This window comes from Schistocerca gregaria, chromosome X (genome assembly GCF_023897955.1).
Source record: "Schistocerca gregaria isolate iqSchGreg1 chromosome X, iqSchGreg1.2, whole genome shotgun sequence".
Lineage (NCBI taxonomy): Eukaryota > Metazoa > Arthropoda > Insecta > Orthoptera > Acrididae > Schistocerca > Schistocerca gregaria.
The window spans coordinates 115,179,797-115,204,686 of NC_064931.1; the positions used below are offsets into that span (position 1 = coordinate 115,179,797).

General features: G+C 44.9%; 1 protein-coding gene and 1 pseudogene across 1 annotated transcript in view; both read left to right on the top strand.

The window, feature by feature from the left end:
* The window catches only part of LOC126299380 (GTPase-activating Rap/Ran-GAP domain-like protein 3), a 1,486,407-nt gene that overhangs the window by 653,904 nt on the left and 807,613 nt on the right, over positions 1 to 24,890 (top strand). The window lies entirely within an intron of this gene.
* On the top strand, positions 10,015 to 10,133 carry LOC126299881 (5S ribosomal RNA; annotated as a pseudogene).

The following is a 24,890-nucleotide window of genomic DNA, read 5'->3' on the forward strand; positions in this document are numbered from 1 at the left end:
TTTCTTACTTGTCACTTCTTCTGCGTGTTTTTGCTTTTAGGAAGCTTTAATAGTAGAGTGCTATTAAGTGTTCCATAGATCTCGTGGTTGTTTTGAATACAGTCAGAGTCCCTTTAGTCAGCCATAGTGCCAGTAGTGTCAGTGTCGCCCTAACCGCCGTCTGCTTCACGTCTTCTGTGCAGCGAGCTACCTTAATTTAAGTATTATCTGTATTTTTCTTACTTGTCACTTCTTCTTCTGCGTGTTTTTGCTTTTAGGAAGCTTTAATAGTAGAGTGCTATTAAGTGTTCCATAGATCTCGTGTTTGTTTTGAATACAGTCAGAGTCCCTTTAGTCAGCCATAGTGCCAGTAGTGTCAGTGTCGCCCTAACCGCCGTCTGCTTCACGTCTTCTGTGCAGCGAGCTACCTTAACTTAAGTATTATCTGTATTTTTCTTACTTGTCACTTCTTCTGCGTGTTTTTGCTTTTAGGAATCTTTGATAGTAGAGTGCTATTAAGTTTTCCATAGATATCGTGTTTGTTTTGAATACAGTCAGAGAGTCCCTTTAGTCAGCCATAGTGCTAGTAGTGCTAGTGTTTGTTTTCAATACCGTCCAGAGACAGGTAGTGCTATTTTCCTTGTTTCTACAAGAAGTGGTTAGCAATCACAGTTTAGTCAATAATCAACCGCCTTTAGTGAATTAGCAGTCTAGTTAAAAGCTGATTAACACTCTATAGTAAATTGATTTCTTAGGATGGCTAGGATGTGTGGCTGCTGTGTACGGACGCAGGAGGAGCTGGCCACTCTTCGCGAACAGCTGAGCGTGTTGATGTCCGCGGTCAGCCGTCTTCAGGCTGCTGCCTCGGAGTGTAGCGGCAGTGTGGAGTCTGGTGCGTCGCAAGGTACACCCCAGGTGTTACATTCTTCACCCACTGTCCCTGCTGTCGAGACATCTTCGCGGGTACCGGGCGCGTTTGGGCCACCCTCTCCCCAAGGGGAGTGGCGGGTTCAGCGGCGTTCGCGGCGCACGAGGCGGAGGGTCAATGTGGAGGCTGGCCGTGTGGCATCGCCCGCTCTGCCTGTGAGTGGACATGTGGCTGCTCCTTCAGCAAGGTCCGAGCAGGCACACGGGGGGAGGGGTTTATTAGTTATTGGGAGCTCCAACGTTAGGCGGGTGATGGAGCCCCTTAGGGAAATAGCGGAAAGGTCGGGGAAGAAGGCCAGTGTTCACTCTGTCTCCTTGCCGGGGGGTCTCATCCAAGATGTGGAGGAGGCCCTACCGGCGGCGATAGAGAGCACTGGGTGCACCCGACTGCAAATTGTTGCTCATGTCGGCACCAATGACTCTTGCCGTCTGGGTTCAGAGGTAATCCTCAGTTCGTACAGGCGGTTGGCGGAGTTGGTGAAGGTGGAAAGCCTCGCTCGCGGGGTGGAATCAGAGCTAACTATTTGTAGTATCGTTCCGAGAACCGATCGCGGTCTTCTGGTTTGGAGCCGAGTGGAAGGCTTAAACCAGAGGCTCAGACGATTCTGCGGAGAGCTGGGGTGCAAATTTCTCGACCTCCGCTATCGGGTGGAGAAATGTAGGGTCCCCCTGAATAGGTCAGGCGTGCACTACACGCCGGAAGCGGCTACGAGGGTAGCGGAGTACGTGTGGAGTGCACATGGGTTTTTTTAGGTTAGAGAATTCCCTCCCTAGGCCCGACAAGACGCCTCCTGAGACGCGGCAAGGCAGGAGTAGGCAAAATGCAACAAGGAATAACAATATTAATGTGCTAATAGTAAACTGCAGGAGCGTCTATAGAAAGGTCCCAGAACTGCTCTCATTAATAAACGGTCACAACGCCCATATAGTACTAGGAACAGAAAGTTGGCTGAAACCAGACGTAAACAGTAATGAAATCCTAAACTCTGATTGGAATGTATACCGCAGAGATAGACTGGACAGTGAAGGGGGAGGCGTGTTTATAGCGATAAGAAGTGCAATAGTATCGAAGGAAATTGTGGGAGATTCGAATTGTGAAATGATTTAGGTGAAGGTCACGGTTAAAGCAGGCTCAGACATGGTAATTGGATGTCTCTATAGGCCCCCGGGCTCAGCAGCTGTTGTGGCTCAGCACCTGAAGAATAATTTGGAGAATATTTCGAGTAGATTTCCCCACCATGTTATAGTTCTGGGTGGAGATTTTAATTTGCCGGATATAGACTGGGAGACTCAAACGTTCATAACGGGTGGCAGGGACAAAGAATCCAGTGAAATATTTTTAAGTGCTTTATCTGAAAACTACCTTGAGCAGTTAAACAGAAAACCGACTCGTGGCGATAATATATTAGACCTTCTGGTGACAAACAGACCCGAACTATTTGAATCAGTTAATGCAGAACAGGGAAACAGCGATCATAAAGCGGTTACTGCGTCGATGATTTCAGCCGTAAATAGAAATATTAAAAAAGGTAGGAAGATTTTTCTGTTTAGCAAAAGTGACAAAAAGCAGATTACAGAGTACCTGACGGCTCAACACAAAAGTTTTGTCTCAAGTGCAGATAGTGTTGAGGATCAGTGGACAAAGTTCAAAACCATGGTACAATATGCGTTAGATGAGTATGTGCCAAGCAAGATCGTAAGAGATGGAAAAGAGCCACCGTGGTACAACAACCGAGTTAGAAAACTGCTGCGGAAGCAAAGGGAACTTCACAGCAAACATAAACATAGCCAAAGCCTTGCAGACAAACAAAAATTACGCGAAGCGAAATGTAGTGTGAGGAGGGCTATGCGAGAGGCTTTCAATGAATTCGAAAGTAAAGTTCTATGTACTGACTTGGCAGAAAATCCTAAGAAATTTTGGTCCTATGTCAAAGCGGTAGGTGGATCAAAACAAAATGTCCAGACACTCTGTGACCAAAATGGTACTGAAACAGAGGATGACAGACTAAAGGCCGAATTACTAAATGTCTTTTTCCAAAGCTGTTTCACAGAGGAAGACTGCACTGTGCTTCCTTCTCTAGATTGTCGCACAGTTGACAAAATGGTAGATATCGAAGTAGACGACAGAGGGATAGAGAAACAATTAAAATCGCTCAAAAGAGGAAAGGCCGCTGGTCCTGATGGGATACCAGTTCGATTTTACACAGAGTACGCGAAGGAACTTGCCCCCCTTCTTGCAGCGGTGTACCGTAGGTCTCTAGAAGAGCGAAGCGTTCCAAAGGATTGGAAAAGGGCACAGGTCATCCCCGTTCTCAAGAAGGGATGTCGAACAGATGTGCAGAACTATAGACCTATATCTCTAACGTCGATCAGTTGTAGAATTTTGGAACACGTATTATGTTCGAGTATAATGTCTTTTCTGGAGACTAGAAATCTACTCTGTAGGAATCAGCATGGGTTTCGAAAAAGACGATCGTGTGAAACCCAGCTCGCGCTATTCGTCCACGAGACTCAGAGGGCCTTAGACACGGGTTCACAAGTGGATGCCGTGTTTCTTGACTTCCGCAAGGCGTTTGACACAGTTCCCCACAGTCGTTTAATGAACAAAGTAAGAGCATACGGACTATCAGATCAATTGTGTGATTGGATTGAGGAGTTCCTAGATAACAGAACGCAGCACGTCATTCTCAATGGAGAGAAGTCTTCCGAAGTAAGAGTGATTTCAGGTGTGCCGCAGGGGAGTGTCATAGGACCGTTGCTGTTCACAATATACATAAATGACCTGGTGGATGACATCGGAAGTTCACTGAGGCTTTTTGCAGATGATGCTGTGGTGTATCGAGAGGTTGCAAAAATGGAAAATTGTACTGAAATGCAGGAGGATCTGCAGCGAATTGACGCATGGTGCACGGAATGGCAATTGAATCTCAATGTAGCGAAGTGTAATGTGATGCGAATACATAGATAGGTCCCTTATCATTTAGCTACAAAATAGCAGGTCAGCAACTGGAAGCAGTTAATTCCATAAATTATCTGGGAGTACGCATTAGGAGTGATTTAAAATGGAATGATCATATAAAGTTGATCGTCGGTAAAGCAGATGCCAGACTGAGATTCATTGGAAGAATCCTAAGGAAATGCAATCCGACAACAAAGGAAGTAGGTTACAGGACGCTTGTTCGCCCAATGCTTGAATACTGCTCAGTAGTGTGGGATCCGCACCAGGTAGGGTTGATAGAAGAGATAGAGAAGATCCAACGGAGAGCAGCGCGCTTCGTTGCAGGATCATTTAGTAATTGCGAAAGCGTTACGGAGATGATAGATAAACTCCAGTGGAAGACTCTGCAGGAGAGACGCTCAGTAGCTCGGTACGGGCTTTTGTTAAAGTTTAGAGAACATACCTTCACCGAAGAGTCAAGCAGTATATTGCTCCCTCCTACGTATATCTCGCGAAGAGACCATGAGGATAAAATCAGAGATTAGAGCCCACACAGAAGCATACCGACAATCCTTCTTTCCACGTACAATACGAGACTGGAATAGAAGGGAGAACCGATAGGGGTACTCAGGGTACCCTCTGCCACACACCGTCAGGTGGCTTGCGGAGTACGGATGTAGATGTAGATGTAGAATGGCGCTAGCTGCGCAGCATTTGTACACCGCCGCCGTCAGTGTCAGCCAGTTTGCCGTGGCATACGGAGCTCCATCGCAATCTTTAACACTGGTAGCGTGCTGCGACAGCGTGGACGTGAACCGTATGTGCAGTTGACGGACATTGAGCGAGGGCGTATAGTGGGCATGCGGAAGGCCGGGTGGACGTACCGCCGGATTGCTCAACACGTGGGGCGTGAGGTCTCCACAGTACATCGATGTTGTCGCCAATGGTCGGCGGAAGGTGCACGTGCACGTGCACGTCGACCTGGGATCGGAAAGCCACAGTACATCGATGTTGTCGCCAGTGGTCGGCGGAAGGTGCACGTGCCCGTCGACCTGGGACCGGAAAGCAGCGACGCGCGGATGCACGCCAAGACCGTAGGATCCTACACAGTGCCGTAGGGGACCGCACCGCCACTTCCCAGCAAATTAGGGACACTGTTGCTCCTGGGGTATCGGCGAGGACCATTCGCAACCGTCTCCATGAAGCTGGGCTACGGTCCCGCACACCGTTAGGCCGTCTTCCGCTCACGCCCCAACATCGTGCAGCCCGCCTCCAGTGGTGTCGCGACAGACGTGAATGGACGGACGAATGGAGACGTGTCGTCTTCAGCGATGAGAGTCGCTTCTGCCTTGGTGCCAATTATGGTCGTATGCGTGTTTGGCGCCGTGCAGGTGAGCGCCACAATCAGGACTGCATACGACCGATGCACACAGGGCCAACACCCGGCATCATGGTGTGGGGAGCGATCTCCTACACTGGCCGTAAACCTCTGGTGATAGTCGAAGGGACACTGAATAGTGCACGGTACATCCAAACCGTCATCGAACCCATCGTTCTACCATTCGTAGACCGGCAAGGGAACTTGCTGTTCCAACAGGACAATGCACGTCCGCATGTATCCCGTGCCAACAAACGTGCTCTAGAAGGTGTAAGTCAACTATCCTGGCCAGCAAGATCTACGGATCTGTCCCCCATTGAGCATGTTTGGGACTGGATGAAGCGTCGTCTCACGCGGTCTGCACGTCCAGCACGAACGCTGGTCCAACTGAGGCGCCAGGTGGAAATGGTATGGCAAGCCGTTCCACAGGACTACATCCAGCATCTCTACGATCGTCTCCATGGGAGAATAGCAGCCTGCATTGCTGCGAAAGGTGGATATACACTGTACTAGTGCCGACATTGTGCATGCTCTTTTGCCTGTGTCTATGTGCCTGTGGTTCTGTCAGTGTGATCATGTGATGTATCTGACCCCAGGAATGTGTCAATAAAGTTTCCCCTTCCTGGAACAACGAATTCACGGTGTTCTTATTTCAATTTCCAGGAGTGTACTTTCCGACATAGAATAACATACCTGTGTCTGTTCATGTACTTGCTCTGGCATTCTTACCTATTTGACTCACAACTTGAACGAACGACATAAAGATTTGGAGTAACTGTAATTGAATATTTAATTGTACAGAAGTACAAAGCGCAAAATGTAACATGCTTCTTTCCCTCTCAATTTAATCTCCAAAATATTCAAGATAACTTGATGCCAAGAAAATTGGTTGACCCCTCAGAATTGTTAAGTCCGGCCTTCTGCACGAATTTTCAACACTGTAGGACGCGGAAGTGTCTCGACGAAATGTTGTCTTCCGCTCAAGATGTTACTGTGCTGTACCCGCTCGAGGTCTAATGGCACGGGTCGCGAAATATTGGTGCAAACTCTCGAGTTCGAGTCCTCTCATTCCTTTATGTCTTTTAACTAAATTTCGATGTTCTACTATAACTACCAGTCTGAAGGAAGCTCGATGATATTTTCCTTTGACCATCTTGGGCACGCTTTCGGTCTCCCATTGATTAGCATAAAATTGTTTCTTATTTTAGCTTGATATACCTTGTCAAATAAATTCAATAAAAATAGTGAATACCATGCAGTTACACAATATGTGGAGGTCACTATGTGTTTATTTATCGGTTGTTATTTCTTGTTTGGAGTTCTTGTGTTTGTCATGCAATCACGATTTGGATTTTGAATATTTGAAGTCTGTGAATGTTGTTTAATCTTTATTTAACAGAGACGCCAATGCAAAAGTGTACAACACTTGTCACATATTGTTCTCTTTGTGTATAACAGAGGGATGAAGGCAATGCAGACAGGTTCAAAAATTTGTGTCGTGTCTAGAGCGACTGCTATAGGACAAATAACTCCAGGAAAGTATTATCTGGTTTCAAGAAAGACTCTTTATGACATGAATTATTTTTAACATTTAAGAAGTCTCGATAATTGACGTATGTGAGGATCTGCGGTCATTTAACCCTCGTGCGACGTTTGCATTCAATAGGCAAGGTTGGGAATCCGAGAGTAGAAGTTCTGCGTATTGTAATTCATCTACATCTACATGACTACTCTGCTATTCACATTTAAGTGCTTGGCAGAGGGTTCATCGAACCATAATCATACTATCTCTCTACTATTCCACTCCTGAACAGCGAGCGGGAAAAATGAACACCTAAACCTTTGTGTTCGAGCTCTGATTTCTCCTATTTTATTTTGATGATCGTTCCTACCTATGTAGGTTGGGCTCAACAAAATATTTTCGCATTCGGAAGAGAAAGTTGGTGACTGAAATTTCGTAAAAAGGTCTCGCCGCGACGAAAAACGTCTACGCTGTAATGACTTCCATCCCAACTCGTGTATCATATCTGCCACACTCTCTCCCCTATAACGTGATAATACAAAACGAGCTGCCCTTTTTTGCACCCTTTCGATGTCCTCCGTCAATCCCACCTGGTAAGGATCCCACACCGCGCAGCAATATTCTAAATATTCAAAGTAACAAAAATCAAAGTCGTGAATATTACTGCTTTTTTTTTAACATCGTCAGCTCACTTATTGAGAATTCGAATACAGTTTTGTTATTGATAATGAGTTATTATACATTTACGTTAACTTCTTAAGAAGATGTAATGGCTGAGCCCTGTCAAAAGACATATACTCGAACAAAGAGCAGCGTGAACAGACAATATTGTGCGTCTCGTGGCACAAAAAGGGTGTAGCGCGCTACGAATCTCTCCTCAAAAGCCGGTACATTTTGACCCTTTCGGTTGCAGTGTGGGAAGAATGACCATAAAAAATACAGCAGTTCCTGTTATTGCATGGTTACCCAATTTGCTGATTTCGCAAACAAAATTGTCCAGGAGAGTCTTCCCTCGCGTAATTATTCGTCTGATCTTGTACCCTCAAATTTTTACCTTTTATCGCTCCTTCTCGAACAACCGTCAAGGAAATGCGTTTACGGATGAAAATGCTCCTCAAACCTGACTTGACGATATCCTTAGCTCTGAACATGCGTGTTCGTACAGGCGTATAATTGATAACAACCTGAACATTATAATTTCTTAGACTTTCCCGGCGATTTCGTGACATCTCGTTGAATCGAGTGTACTGCCGGTGGTCTGCGTTTATCTAACACAATGTTTCGACGTCGTACCTCAGCATCATCAGGTGCTTCCTGGTCACAGGACGTCGAAATATTGTGTTAGATAAACGCAGACCACCAGCAGTACACCCGATTCAACGAGATGTCAACCTGAGCATTGTCAGACTGTTTCAGACAGTGATAGAGACTATACTGTTAGTGATTAACTTCCCCCTTATGTCCACTGTTGTGTTCAATAAACTATATATTGAACTAATATAAGTGAATTACAACTTATCATGGTAACCTCACGACGAAAGTCAACTTTAATACAGTTTGAAGTATCTGCAATACGACCTTTCCTAGATCGGCATTAATTACAGTTATCTAATGTCATGAAGATAGTCTGAGCTGATAATGATACTGAACTGACGATTTCATTGTTGTGGTAAGTATATTAATTTCACAGATACTGCTGACAAATACCGGGAGATCAAGAAGTCCGTATAAATTTGAAAACTTAATAAGCCACCGAATAATTTAGACAGAGATGTAAAAATTGACACCAATGCTTGGAATGACATGGGGTTTTATTAGAACCACCCCATATTGCTAAGCGCGCGAAAGATCTCTTGTGCGCGTCGTTTGGTGATGATCGTGTGCTCAGCTGCCACTTTCGTCATGCTTAGACTCCCAGGTCCCCAGACCTCAGTGCGTACGATTATTGGCCTTGGGGTTACCTGAAGTCGGAAGTGTATCGTGATCGACCGACATCTCTAGGGATGCTGAAAGACAACATCGACGCCAATGCCTCACCATAACTCCGGACATGCTTTACAGTGCTGTTCACAACATTATTCCTCGACTACAGCTATTGTTGAGGAATGATGGTGGACATATTGAGCATTTCGTGTAAAGAACATCTTTGCTTTGTCTTACTCTGTTATGCTAATTATTGCTATTCTGATCAGATGAAGCGCCATCTAAAAATGGTTCAAATGGCTCTGAGCACTATGGGACTCAACTGCTGTGGTCATAAGTCCCCTAGAAGTTAGAACTGCTTAAACCTAACTAACCCAAGGACATCACACACATCCATGCCCGAGGCAGGATTCGAACCTGCGACCGTAGCAGTCACGCGGTTCCGGACTGAGCGCCTAAAACCGCTAGACCACCGCGGCCGGCGAAGCGCCATCTTTCGGACATTTTTTGAAATTTTGTACCTCTCTATCTACATTATTCCATGGTTTATTCAGTTTTCAAATTTATACAGACTTTTTGATCGCCCGTTATTATTATCCGCTATGCAAGTTGACAGGCACTACACGGGTCTTATACGTTACATCTCGGTAAGTAATCAACTCCCTGCAATCCTACTTCCACTGTTCTGAAATATAAAGACCATAAGTTATTTGATTTAATAGGCGCTTCACTCTTATTCGCATATATGATATAATCTGGCTAACAATGACCACTGGTAAAATAAGTGGTTGTTGTTTGGGGCTATGAATCAGCAGTGTATGGGTAATCTCTGCAAAGTTATAACCGTCTGCCCATCTACGCCGCTGTGTTAGTCCTCGCTAACTCTTATATTAATATTGTGGTAGACTAGAGGCGTCGTTCGTATGAAATCATCGGGAACTAAATTACTAACACTCTGCGACAATTGTGAGGTGCTGCATAGAGACTCAGCATACTTTTAGCGTGGTGAACCTATTATTATTTCGGATTCTTTGTGCCTTAAGTGTACTGCATGTTGAATAGCTCTTCAACATAGGTACTTTTCGCTTTTATTATGTGATATTCCTGGCTATGGCTGCCAGTATTTTATTTTGGTAGAAGCTCGCCTTGATGCAGCTTGATACACGTGAAGCAGCATATGGTACAAAAGTGGAGTGAGTTACAAGCGACAGATGGTACAGTATGTACCAGTCCTGTGGGAGAGTCTGTCATCTTACTGAATTTGCTCCTTGGTCGGCACGTTCGGATGCTAGGAGCCAAAAGGCCTAATTTCTCATATTAATTATTTATATACTTTTCATTGTATTTGCCAAGGGCCTTGCCGCAGTGGCTAACACCGGTTCCCGTCAGATCACCGAAGTTAATCGCTGTCGGGCTGGGCTAGCACTTGGATGGGTGACCATCTGGTCTGCCGAGCGCTGTTGGCAAGCAGGGTGCACTCAGCCCTTGTGAGACAAACTGAGGAGCTACTTGACAGAAGTAGCGCCTCTGGTCTCGTAAACTGACATACGGCCGGGAGAGCTGTGTGCTGACCACATGCTCCCCCATATCCACATCCACTGACGCCTGTGGGCTGAGGATGAGGCGGCGGCCGATCAGACGGAATTTAGTTTTTTTCATTGTATTTAATCCAGTCATCGGTATGATAAGCTCTCATGGTTACCCTGTGAGTGTATTGTCTTTGTTTATTAAATTTCACTACTTTTGAGAAACATAGGAGTAACGATATTGCAACCGAAGTGCTTCGGAAACATTCGGATCGCTTTGGTGCGCCTGGGTGACTAAGTACTTAGGTTGCGCTAGTCATTCTGTTTCGGGCGTTTTGAAGCGACGGACGTGTCGTACTCTGTATCAGAAATTTCATGGAACAGTTACCGTACAATTAAGGTCACTGCTTTCGGAAGTACAATTTTTTAATTACACAGTTAAAATTTTGTGTACTTTTTGTACTTTATCCTAAATAATTTTAATTATACATAACATTATATTATTCTTTTAGTTCAGTAGCCTCAGGGTATGTACGTTATTACTCCCTGAAAATTTGAATACTCTACACGAAGTGGTTTCTGAGATTTAGGAAAAACTGCAACAGAAAATGTGACTTTTCAGGAACGGCCTCTAAAGTTTCAAAAGACTGTAACTCACTTAATATATGCTTCATTTTTTTATTTTTAGTGACCCAGAAGCACCCTGCACCATTGTGTATATCATCCTCTTGATCTTTTTCCAAGATTTTTCTTCTTTTCTCCTACCTGGACTCCTTAGTGGCCAACTGTGCTGCATACTCTGCTTTATGAGTGCGAACCTTGTCCATCCGTTCAAGTTCTCTGATGCAGTTTGCTCCAGAATTAATTCCAATATGCTGTAGCACTTTCACCCTACTAATGTTGCTGTCATTAAAAGCAATAACAGCATCACTAACACCCCACTTTAGTTTCTTCATTCCAACGAAAAAAGTCTTTGGCAAGCGAGTCCATATAAGATTATTGAACGCCTCATTGGGATTTGGAATCTGACCATGCAGACACTTCTTCAGTAATTCAGGATTTTCCAGGTCTCTGTAAATAGGTTTTATGATATCCATTAGTGCTGCTGTGATGGAATGTTTATGGCTGTATGTACTGTTTGAGTACTGGTCATTGCGGTGTTTGCACCTTCAATCAGGTCCAGGTGGGCAAAGGTGGTGTGCTGGTTTTTCATCAATTGACAGTCTGTGGAAGAAGGTAGCACATACGGCACATACATTTTCAACAAATCCTCAGTATTATTTCTAATGGACATCCCATAATACTGCTGTAGTTCATCAATCATTTTGTCTCTCAGCCTGCCTCTTATGGTTTTACCATCAGAAAGTTTCTGGTCTCTCAAACTTTGTTTCAACTTCCTCAACTTGCTGCACATCCTCTTCGAGTCTCCATCACCTAAGAGCTTAGTGTAATGGACTCCCCTTCCATTCACAGAACGAGTAAAAATTTCAGTAGCTGCAGAGTGGTATCACCACTTGTTCCTTCATAATTTCTGTCACAGATGTGCCCTTCTTCATTCCCTGATTTACACTTATAACAATTTCTGGTTACCTTTCCAGTATCAACAATGGTCACCGTAACAACAGAATTGTTAGAACTATAGCCGCACTTCTGCCAAGTGCCATCGAAAGCTACTGGTATGTCAGTTTCAACAGCCTCCTTTACAGTACCCTTAATTGACTCAAATGCAAGAAATTCCACAGCAGCTCCAATAAATCCTGCATACTTGTAGATTTTACAAGGTGGGTGTGGCATATTCATCACGGCACACATTGTTTTTGCTGAAGTGTGTCCTTTGGCAGTAGCTCTCAATCCATAAAACCACCTAAAATTTACTTCAAAATAATTACCTTTACACTTATCAGAATCCTAAAATGAATGAGTATATTTACAACTCGCACAATTAATGATAAGTTTCCTGGCTAGTACATAAGATACCTCACTGTCTTCATGTAAACTAACTGGCCCTCCACGTGTTTTACAACACACGAATTCACCTAACACCCTTGTTAATGGGTGTTTCTCTAGATACTGACGAGTTTGCGTGCATTTCATTGTCTGTAACTTCACGTGCCACATGTTGAGCACAATGTTACCCTTTATTGGAAAATATATTACCATGAAACCCACTTCGTTTTGTTGTCATACTTTACTTTTCGAGAGGTTTACCAGTATATTCGTCATTTTTCTTCGAAAAAGCGTTAGTACTTAGATACACAACGCGTCTTTGTACTACGAAACGATACGATACTATCTTTGACAGTGCTACCAACACAAATGTGTAATTTAGCCGTGCTACTGAGCGTGGAGTTCTTCGAGTGTATCTAAAAATGTCCTCCGCCTACAGTAAGATACCAAAGCTGCGCTCACGAGAAGGAAAGATGTTCTTTGTATGAAATGGAGACTTCGGGGTCCTAATTCTGTGCTAAAATGAGCCACGCGACATATTGAAGACAACGTGACGGCTACGTGCGCTTGCCTCTGTTTTGGTTTATCCTGACTTCAAGGTTAACCAAGTGATCAAAACGCCCGCCACTAGGACCAAGATAGGAGAATCATCTAAGTTCGATTCAGGCTTCTATGTTATCTAACATACTTACTCTCGAATGAGATTTGCAGCTGCTTTTGTTTTCGATTAATATTCTTTTTTTACAAATACAATGTTAATATGAGCAAAAGAGGATTGTAAAACGCACAGTGAATATCAAAACTGACGTAACGATAATTTAAAATTAAAAAATGGAATTTAAAATGAAACGCAAATAGATAAAAAACAGATGCATGCTTCATAACTATTCAGCAGAAATGTTATTTATATGTTTCCAGCGTAAACGCCAGATTGGCAACTTCTCTTCAATTACAACCAAATGAAATTAATTCTATGGCTGTTGTTGCGATTACGATACAGTACCCGGCAGTACAGTTTTATATTCAGCATACTTGCTAAACAGACCTTAATTAACGTTAATGCCCAGAATAATAACAATTTTAAAGTTGTGGGATTATCATATGTTCTGCATATTGAGCAGTTAAAAAGAAAATAAATACTTAGTGTATATTAGAAGCACATCCTTTTTCATAGAACAGTAAAGTTTAACTAAATTGTCAGTGTTGGGATAATATATACTGTAACTGCATAATAGTTAAAGTTTATTGAAGCAGCTACATCTTAATTAGTGAACAATTTGAAGTGTAAAAGTACAACAGGAGAAGACTAAAATGTTGCCCATAATGATTTATCTCCCCGGTTCGATTCATTACCTCTCCATTTGATTATCTTCAACATTCTTGAATGAGATTTTCACTCTGCAGCGGAGTGTGCGCTGATATGAAACTTCCTGGCAGATTAAAACTGTGTGCCCGACCGAGACTCGAACTCGGGACCTTTGCCTTTCGCGGGCAAGTGCTAAACCATCTGAGCTACCGAAGCACGACTCACGCCCGGTACTCACAGTTTTACTTCGGCCAGTATCCGTCTCCTACCTTCCAAACTTTACAGAAGCTCTCCTGCGAACCTTGCAGAACTAGCACTCCTGAAAGAAAGGATATTGCGGAGACATGGCTTAGCCACAGCCTGGGGGATGTTTCCAGAATGAGATTTTCACTCTGCAGCGGAGTCTCGGTCGGGCACACAGTATTAATCTGCCAGGAAGTTTCAACATTCTTCTTTAATACTAAATTGCGTAGCGGCGCTATGGGTTCGTAACAGATTACCAAATTTTATCAGCCGCGTGACCCGACACATATGGCATAATCATGATAAATGGTATCCTACACCCATATGTGAAGTAGTCCTTACTCGATCAAGATCACATGTAGATGTAATTAAACTTTGTTTATTTGAGCAAGTAAGCTTCGAACACAAACAGGCTGCTGTTTCTGATGCATTACAACATAAGAAAATTAATGTTCTCCAGAAATTCTTCTTAGTGATAAGGAGCAGAAGTTCGTCATAAACAATTGTTCTTCAGCGAAACGAAATGAGCTTCTTTAGTGTGTAGCTTACATTCTTTTGACCAATGCAAAGTTTACATCCAAAACAAAGTACGCATTCAAAGTCCTATCTCACGAGAAGAACGAGTTGTCCACAGGCGCACGCACAAAAGCTCGGAGCACAGGTCGCGGAAGCGTAGCCGTCCGGTTGGCGAAGGCTACGACGATCACAGGCGGTGTCCAGACGGTGACGATTTATCAGTCGCTGGCTGGTGAAGACGGAATTGTCTCTCGCCTGCTTTGCAAGGGCAGCAATACTCGCGTGGTGGAAGGTAACAGGTTATGAGGACTGCGAGGCTAGATGAAGGATAAACAGGAATTAAAATAGCTGGAATAAATGTAAACAACCTCAGGTACGCGGATGATACGATCCTGTTGGCAGAAAGTGAAGTATAATTGAGAACACTCTTGCTTAAGGTGAAAGACGAAAGTGAAAAGGCCGGTCTTAGGCTGAATGTGAAGAAAACGAAAGTTATGGCAACTACACCTACCAATTCGTGGGATATAGCAGGAGAAAACATTGGAGGTAGTGACCACATTCAGTTATCTCAGTTCCCAGATCTCTGCTGATGGCGACTGCAGTCATGAAATCCGGAGACGCCTGTTGCTCGGTAGACAGGCGATGTCAAACCTTGATAAGGTTATAAGGTCCAGAGATATAACACTAGCAACAAAGATCCGTATTGTGAGGGCTATGGTCTTTCCTGTTGTGATGTATGGATGTGAGACCTGGACCATTAGAAAGGCTGAACGGCGAAGAATTGACTCCTTCGAATTGCGGTGTTGGAGGAAACTTCTTAGAGTTCCATGGACTGCAAAGAGAACCAACAGATCAATATTTGAGGAAATAAAACCAGTTTTCTCCCTCGAAGGTCTAATATTAAAACAAAAGCTGACCTACTTAGGACACACAATGCGGAGGCATGCCTCGCTGGAAAAAACATTAATGCTGGGGAAGACTGAAGGAACTAGAAGAAGAGGACGTCAGAGGATGAGATGGATCGATGGCATCACAGAAGCAATGTGTTCCAACCTGGAAGGTCTACAGGAGAAAGTGTAAGACAGGAAAAAGTGGCGTGATTTGGTTCATGGGGTCACGAAGAGTCGGAACCGACTAAACGAATAGAGAGAGAGAGAGAGAGAGAGAGAGAGAGAGAGAGAGAGAGAGGGATCGAAGTTGCGTCGGATGCAGAAAGAAATGCATGTCTGGAGTGGACCCTGTTGCTTCTGCGCCCTCTAGCTGGTTACATCTCCTCCTTTCCCGTCTCTTCTTCCCTCTATCTGTGTCCAGGTCCTCCTCTTTCCTTTCTCTGTCCATCTCCTCCTCTCTCCTGTCTCTGCCAAATTCCCCCTCCCCTATCTCTGTCCATCTTCTCCTCCTATCTGTGCCTATATCCTGAGTGTGCGAAGGCCAACGTTTTTATTCCCTTAAACCATATTCGTTTCTTATCCCTATATTCCTAACCTTGCCGTTGAGCGCCCGTGCACCCCAGAAACAATAACATCCTCTTTTTCTGTCCATCTCCTCATCCTCGTATCTCTCTCCACGTTATCATACTCACCTAAATAGGAAGCTTGTGGTTCTAACCCCTACAGTATTTCTTTCCAGCTTGTAACTAATATGTGTACCAAATACATCGTGCCAGGTGTTTGGGATGTGATTTTTACCCGTGGCTTTGCTCACATTCGCACATGTCAAGTATATTTCACACGTACTGAACACTTATCACAACTGTTTGTACACATATTTCACTTGTATGTCTAGCAAATTTCGCCCTGCAGTTTCATTTCACGGAGTTTAATTTTAATGACGTCGTATCTTCTGAACTACGTGCTGCACAATGATGCACTTTGCAGGTATATCCAGTGGTATATGCGCCTATTGGAAAATGTGGAAATTTGTGGTAAGTACCTATGGGGCCAAACTGCTGAGGTAATCGGTCCCTAGGCTTACACACTACTTAATCTAACGTAAACTAACTTACGCTAAGGACAACACATACCCATGCCCGAGGGAGGACACAAACCTCCGACGGGTAGAGACGGGGGAACCGTGGCAAGGATCCCAAGGCCGCGGAGCTACTCCCCGCGGCTGTGCCTACTGTATGCGGAATTTGTTACGAATTCAGTGTATAGTAACGAAATACTAAATTAAAACGTCATGCATGATGTGGCAGTTTTTTCTCACATCTCAGTATTTGACGTCATATCGTTTGAACTATGTGTCGTACAGTGATACACACACATCAAAAAAAGTTTAACATCATCTACACCATTTTTATTGCTAATGAAAACCACACATTGCATGTTGTACCACCATACAGCGAGACCTTCAGAGGTGGTGGTCCAGATTGCTGTACACACCGGTACCTCTAATACCCCGTGGCACGTCCTCTTGCAGTGATACATGCCTGTATTCATCGTGGCTTACTATCCACAAGTTCATTAAGGCACTGTTGGTCCAGATTGTCCCATTCCTCAACGGCGATTCGGTGTAGATCCCTCAGAGTGGCTGGTGGGTCATGTCGTCCATAAACAGCCCTTTTCAATCTATTCCAGGCATGTTCGATAGGGTTCATGTCTGGAGAACATGCTGGCCAGTCCAGTCGAGCGATGTCGCTATTCTGAAGGAAGTCATTCACAAGATGTGCACAATGGGGGCACGAATTGTCGTTCATGAAGACGAATGCCTCGCCAATATGCTGCCGATATGGTTGCACCGTCGGTCGGAGGATGGCTTACAGTATCGTACAGCCGTTTTGGCGCCTTCCATGACCACCAGAGGCGTATATCGGCCTCATCTAATGCCACCCCAAGACAGCAGGGAACCTCCACCTTGCTGCACTCGCTGGACAGTGTGTCTCAGGCGTTATGCCCGACCGGGTTGCCTCCAAACACGACTCCGACGATTGTCTGGTTGAAGGCATATGCGTACAGATAAAATTCCAAAATGTCGGTTTTGGCACACACCTTTTGTTTTATATTAACGAATTGTATTACTTTATGGAACTGTTTCATTTCACTTCCAACGATGCACCCTGTCCATTCCAAGAACACATAAAGAGACATTGACGCAGCAACTGGTTACCTTTGCGGTACATCACCTAAAGAGGTTTACGATTCTTATCGATTTCGTATGCTTCAGACGATCGGCCGCTTAAACGATCATTTTTCTCTGAAGGCAAAATGGTTTTATTTTCAATTGTACCGTGATTGACGTCATGTAAACCTAGAGCGGAAGAGACCACATTCTCTTTTAAAGGTAAATATGTGTGGGAAATATCAAAGGCACAGATGAGCAAGGCAAAGAATAGATACAGGGCACTTCAAATCTCACGTGGTCCTATTAGTTGGATATGTGTTGGAAGCAGTGGAAAAGTTAGCTATATACGGCTCAAAAGTATTTTGTAGATACTCATATTAACGGGAAATTCCTTTTATCAAATCCAATTAAGTATAGCACAACCGCTGACGTACGAGAGTGGACATCGGTGTGAGGATGCCCAGTCTTTGGAAGCGGTAACATTCGTCAAGTATCTGGGTGTGACTATTCGAAATGATCTCAAATGGAATGATCAGTAACGGACAAGGTGAACTCTAGATTGCGGTTTATTGGTAGAACCCTGAAGCGATGCAGTCCTTCAACAAAGAAAATAGCTTACAATACGTTAGTTCGCCCAGTCTTGGAGTGTTGCTCGTCTCTATGGGACCCTTACCATTTGGGTCTGATTCAAGAGATTGAGAAGGTACAAAGAAGAGCGGCAAGATTCGTGACTGGTACATTTAGCCATCGCGAGAGCGTTACAAATCTCATAGAAAGTTTGAAGTGGGACACACTTGCAGATAGACGGCGCGCTAAACGGAAGGGGCTGCTCACTAAATTCCGAAATCCGATCTTCGCCGAGGATGTAGAGCATATATTGCTACCACCAACATTCAAATCGCGCAGTGATCACCATTCAAAGATAAGGGAAATTAGAGCGTGTACTGCGGCGTTCAGACAGTTGTTTATCCCTCGTGCGATCCGCGATGGAACAGGGGGGGGGGGGGGAGAGGGGGGGGGATGAAATATGACGTTTTGCGCGAATTGTGCCCTCCGCCAGTCACCGCTTGGTGGCTAGAGGGGTATATATATAGATGTAGAACATACAGGGCCAGCTCCACTAGGATTCTCCGTTGAGAATCCATGGTGGGATCGGCCTAATCGAGGTGGCCCCACAGGTTATCGATTAGTGTAAATCCGGGGAGCATGGTGGCCGCGGGAGTACAGTAAACTCATCCCGGTGTTCTTCGAACCACGCACCTATACTACGAGCTGTGTGACACGTTGCATTGTCCTGCTGGTAGATGCCATCGTGCCGACGAGAAACAAACTGCATGTCGCGGCGGACGTGGTCCCCAAGGGTAGATGCAAACTCAGGTTAGTCCACCGTGCCTTCCAGATTGAGGATATCACCCAGGGAATGCCACGGAAACATTCCCCACACCATAACGCTCTCTTCACCAGCCTGGGCCATTCCGACGATTGTTGCAGGGCTGTACACGCCAACGGCCATCTGTCCGATGGAGCCTGAAACCTGGATTTCCCGCTTATCGCGAGCGGTCGCCTCGCATTAGGCTATCCGAGCACGACTCTCGGCCAGGCCCAAACTTCCGTATGCTTAGTCAACTATGTGTCTACAGGCTGTACTTGTACGTTCAGTATGTATATTCCCGTACAGACGAGACATTTTACATTTTACTTGAAAGTTTCTTGTTGTGGTGCCCTGACTTGATCAGATGTGGTCTGCGAGTATGCCTGTGCTCATGTTCCCCCGCATTCAAATATGTGGCCACTGTTTTATCCGAATACCCAACAAATTTCCGTGTTGCGCAGTACGATCAGGCACATCGATGACATTCACAGTGATCACTCAACATGTGACGATGTTCACTTCCCTTATATACCCTAATCAGCGCTGGTAGCAACATTACACACGAGCAACATAAATGAATTCTAGAGGCGATGAACTTGTCACAGAGAATTGAAACTCCATTGATTTATATTCCCGCCATAGGTGTGTACTTTTACGAAGGTACGTTAACATTCGACCATGTTTTCTGGGTGCTTAACCTTTTTGCAGCTGTTGTATGCGGAAAATATTGGGGTAAATGGTTGTTTGAGACAAGTGAATTACCAGTAAGCTCAATGCGGTTGAGATGTGTGTTCCGGCGTAACGAAAAGCGCCGGCACGAAGATGAGGAATGCAAGAGCAGAGGAGGCAATGAGACCACGTCAGCAAATAGCACGCTATGACCGCACAACGACATGAGAGGCCTCTACAAGAAGAGTATGTAAGTTCCGCTCCTATTAGCCTGCCGGCCGAAGTGGCCGAGCGGTTCTAGGCGCAACAGTCTGGAACCGCGTGACCGCTGCGGTCGCAGGTTCGAATCCTGCCTCGGGCATGGATGTGTGTGATGTCCTTAGGTTAGCTAGGTTTAAGTAGTTCTAAGTTCTAGGGGACTGATGACCTAAGATGTTAAGTCCCATAGTGCTCAGAGCCATTTGAACCTGCTAGCCTCGGCCGCACAGTGCTCGACGGCGCAATAGTAGACCGGCACTACGATAGCAGCGACGTGCGATCCATATGCATTGCTTACATGGACATTGTATATACACTCCTGGAAATTGAAATAAGAACACCGTGAATTCATTGTCCCAGGAAGGGGAAACTTTATTGACACATTCCTGGGGTCAGATACATCACATGATCACACTGACACAATCACAGGCACATAGACACAGGCAACAGAGCATGCACAATGTCGGCACTAGTACAGTGTATATCCACCTTTCGCAGCAATGCAGGCTGCTGTTCTCCCATGGAGACGATCGTAGAGATGCTGGATGTAGTCCTGTGGAACGGCTTGCCATGCCATTTCCACCTGGCGCCTCAGTTGGACCAGCGTTCGTGCTGGACGTGCAGACCGCGTGAGACGACGCTTCATCCAGTCCAAAACATGCTCAATGGGGGACAGATCCGGAGATCTTGCTGGCCAGGGTAGTTGACTTACACCTTCTAGAGCACGTTGGGTGGCACGGGATACATGCGGACGTGCATTGTCCTGTTGGAACAGCAAGTTCCCTTGCCGGTCTAGGAATGGTAGAACGATGGGTTCGATGACGGTTTGGATGTACCGTGCACTATTCAGTGTCCCCTCGACGATCACCAGAGGTGTACGGCCAGTGTAGGAGATCGCTCCCCACCCCATGATGCCGGGTGTTGGCCCTGTGTGCCTCGGTCGTATGCAGTCCTGATTGTGGCGCTCACCTGCACGGCGCCAAACACGCATACGACCATCATTGGCACCAAGGCAGAAGCGACTCTCATCGCTGAAGACGACACGTCTCCATTCGTCCCTCCATTCACGTCTGTCGCGACACCACTGGAGGCGGGCTGCACGATCTTGGGGCGTGAGCGGAAGATGGCCTAATGGTGTGCGGGACCGTAGCCCAGCTTCATGGAGACGGTTGCGAATGGTGCTCGCCGATACCCCAGGAGCAACAGTGTCCCTAATTTGCTGGGAAGCGGCGGTGCGGTCCCCTACGGCACTGCGTAGGATCCTACGATCTTGGCGTGCATCTGTGCGTCGCTGCGGTCCGGTCCCAGGTCGACGGGCACGTGCACCTTCCTCCGACCACTGGCGACAACATCGATGTACTGTGGAGACCTCTCGCCCCACGTGTTGAGCAATTCGGCGGTACGTCCACCTGGCCTCCCGCATGCCCACTATACGCCCTCGCTCAAAGTCCGTCAACTGTACATACGGTTCACGTCCACGCTGTCGCGGCATGCTACCAGTGTTAAAGACTGCGATGGAGCTCCGTATGCCACGGCAAACTGGCTGACACTGACGGCGGCGGTGCACAAATGCTGCGCAGCTAGCGCCATTCGACGGCCAACACCGCGGTTCCTGGTGTGTCCGCTGTGCCGTGCGTATGATCATTGCTTGTACAGCCCTCTCGCAGTGTCCGGAGCAAGTATGGTGGGTCTGACACACCGGTGTCAATGTGTTCTTTTTTCCATTTCCAGGAGTGTAGCATGTCACCCATCCCTGCGACACGTTCTTATAAATACAAAGTTAAGTATTGTCAATCTTTTCATTTGTAATAAAAACTATTAATGTGATCTGCTTGAATTGTTGTGTAGCTATCCTCGAAAGAAGCACCCTTAGGCTCCCTATAAACGAGTATTGGGCAAGAACCCGCAAAGTGTGTGGTTAATTTCATATGCTTACAAATACCCAGACAGACGGTGTTTACTGAGTGATGGACCCTTTTATTAAGATCGTAAAAGTGCTGTAAAAATACGTGTTTCACGCAGGACGCAAGAGCTGTGTCTGGCGTTCTGCGGGAACCGATACAGGATTGGAAGGCTTCAATATTTATTTACGCTCCAACCAGTTCCTCGAACGTTTTGAGATGGCGTACGGGCTTCAGCCAATAACCCACAAGACGATTTGTGAACTGGCTTGGAAGGAATCCGAGAAAATCACTGCACCATCTAGCACGTCAGGCAGGAGTATCGGTATCATTTGCTCACAGAGATTTGCATCAAATTAAACTGAAATCTTATAAAGTAATGGTAGTCCATGGACTGATACTGTTACGCGACGACAGTAATGTAACTTCAAATGGTTCAAATGGTTCTGAGCACTATGGGACTAAACTGCTGTGGTCATCAGTCCCCTAGAACTTAGAACTACTTAAACCTAACTAACCTAAGGACATCACACACATCCATGCCCGAGGCAGGATTCGAACCTGCGACCGTAGCAATCGCACGGTTCCGGACTGCGCGCCTAGAACCGCGAGACCACCGCGGCCGGCAGTAATGTAACTGGCTGTTGCAATGTGTGTGTGTTTGTTGGAAAAGTTGATCGTCAAACACTCTTTCTCTGTGATGTAGAATGTCTGCTTTTAACCGGGTACTTGATCTCGCTGAAGAATGGAAAGCATCAAACGGTCCACGATCCCGTCGAAATCGCGGTACGTGGGGACCGTCAGTGGCTGTAAATGATCCTCTGGAATGATCACTCTCTTCTGTACCCATGCATGTGTTCTTCATAGCAACCTAGATGCGATTGACTGCAGGTGTTTAAAGTTCGATTGGCCGGAGCCAAGAGACACACAGTAGCCTCCCAGTAGCCACCCAAACTTACAGGTATTGTCATTGATCGCTATATTATGTGACACAAAGAGTAACTACCGAAATACGAGGTCCATAACTCAGTTGTTTATTTTGTAAACCATTGATACTAATTAAAGCAGCGAGGTCAAACAACAAAATAACATGAGCTCCAGGAGACATCAGAAAGTACTCGTATTTCTAACAATAAGACGAGTTTTACATAACAGTAACTAATTTTGGCATTGAAAAAATAAGTAAAAATATAGTATAGAAAGCTGAAAATGTAAATTCCGTGTGGCTACGGTCTCCCGTCGGATAGACCATTCGCCTCGTGCAAGCCTTTCGAGTTGACACCACTTCGGCGACTTGCTTGTCGATGGGGATGAAATGATTATGATAAGGACAACACAACACCCATTCCCTGAGCGGAAAATAATATCCGACCCAGCCGGGAATCGAACCCGTGCCGTTAGGTATGACATTCCATCGCGCTGACCATTTTTTTTTTTTTTTTTTTGACTGCTTGTAGCTCTTTCACACAAGGGGTAAAAACGTTGAAGTTAGCGAGACTGGAACTGCGAACCATAACGGACCCTTTTTCACAGGTCAGCACGTTATCACTTTTTTATTTTTATTTTATTTTATTTACTTATTTATTTATTTTGGGTCTCCTTCCTCCCCTTCAACCCGTCCTTTACGCTCGCCAAGTGTTGCCTTCTCAGACCGGCTTCTCCGCCTTTAAAGAGAGAATGTAACTTGATTATGTGGAAACACGCTTCTTCTGAACGACAAACGAAGTATGCCCCTTCTGTTGCCTTTGTTTGCAACATGGCTTGAATAAAAATAAATGTAAATTCCATTGAGAAGGCAGTCACATAATTGTTATGGAAATGTAACTGCATCTGTAAAATGCGTTCACCGTGCGTGGAGAAACGGAAAGGAGCAAACCCATTATTGCTGATAAGTAAAATTTCCTTCTTCAGAAGGTAATGAAGTAAAGTAGGCTTCTTCTGCTTGATTTTATACATAATTAACATAAATGTGTCTTCTTGTGAAAAGAAAAGGAAAGAAAGACAGAAACTAAATAAAGGATGTATACCAGTTTCATCACTGTGCTTCCCCGAAAACAAAGTAATAGATACACATAGGCTTAACTGGTCTATACTGAAGATCTTCTCTGATTACTTTCTGTTGGAAATCCTCCTCCTGCTACGTGAAGTAGAAACTTCAACCAAAATCATTCGTCTAATATACGAAATGCTTGGATGTATAATGTAAATTACGCATTTTTATGGGTTACAGTATTGTTTTCGTGAAAAAAATTTAAGTAATTTTCTTTGTATTTTTTAGTACACATCAACTTGTAGTGCTCAGTTGTAAGGTATACCCAGAAGTCCACCGTATTGCTTGATTCTTTTGTTAGAATGTAATGCATCGTTTGGCCTTTCAACCAGTTGATTGCGTTTCGTTTTGTTTTAGGGTAAGGTATACCGTCAGGGTTTAAAAATTAAGCAGTCGTAGTCCCCCATTCGGATCTCCGGGCGGGGACTACACAGGAGGATGTCGTTATTAGGAGAAAGAAAACTGGCGTTCTACGGATCGGAGCGTGGAATGTCAGATCCCTTAATCGGGCAAGTAGGTTAGAAAATTTAAAAAGGGAAATGGATAGGTTAAAGTTAGATATAGTGGGAATTAGTGAAGTTCGGTGGCAGGAGGAACAAGACTTCTGGTCAGGTGACTACAGGGTTATAAACACAAAATCAAATAGGGGTAATGCAGGAGTAGGTTTAATAATGAATAGGAAAATAGGAATGCGGGTAAGCTACTACAAACAGCATAGTGAACGCATTATTGTGGCCAAGATAGATACGAAGCCCACACCTACTACAGTAGTACAAGTTTATATGCCAACTAGCTCTGCAGATGATGAAGAAATTGAAGAAATGTACGATGAAATAAAAGAAATTGTTCAGATAGTGAAGGGAGACGAAAATTTAATAGTAATGGGTGACTGGAATTCGAGTGTAAGAAAAGGGAGAGAAGGAAACATAGTAGGTGAATATGGATTGGGGCTAAGAAATGAAAGAGGAAGCCGCCTAGTAGAATTTTGCACAGAGCACAACTTAATCATAGCTAACACTTGGTTTAAGAATCATGAAAGAAGGTTGTATACGTGGAAGAACCCTGGAGATACTAAAAGGTATCAAATAGATTATATAATGGTAAGACAGAGATATAGGAACCAGGTTTTAAGTTGTAAGACATTTCCAGGGGCAGATGTGGACTCGGACCACAATCTATTGGTTATGACCTGTAGATTAAAACTGAAGAAACTGCAAAAATGTGGGAAATTAACGAGATGGGACCTGGATAAACTGAAAGAACCAGAGGTTGTACAGAGTTTCAGGGAGAGCATAAGGGGACAATTGACAGGAATAGGGGAAAGAAATACAGTAGAAGAAGAATGGGTAGCTCTGAGGGATGAAGTAGTGAA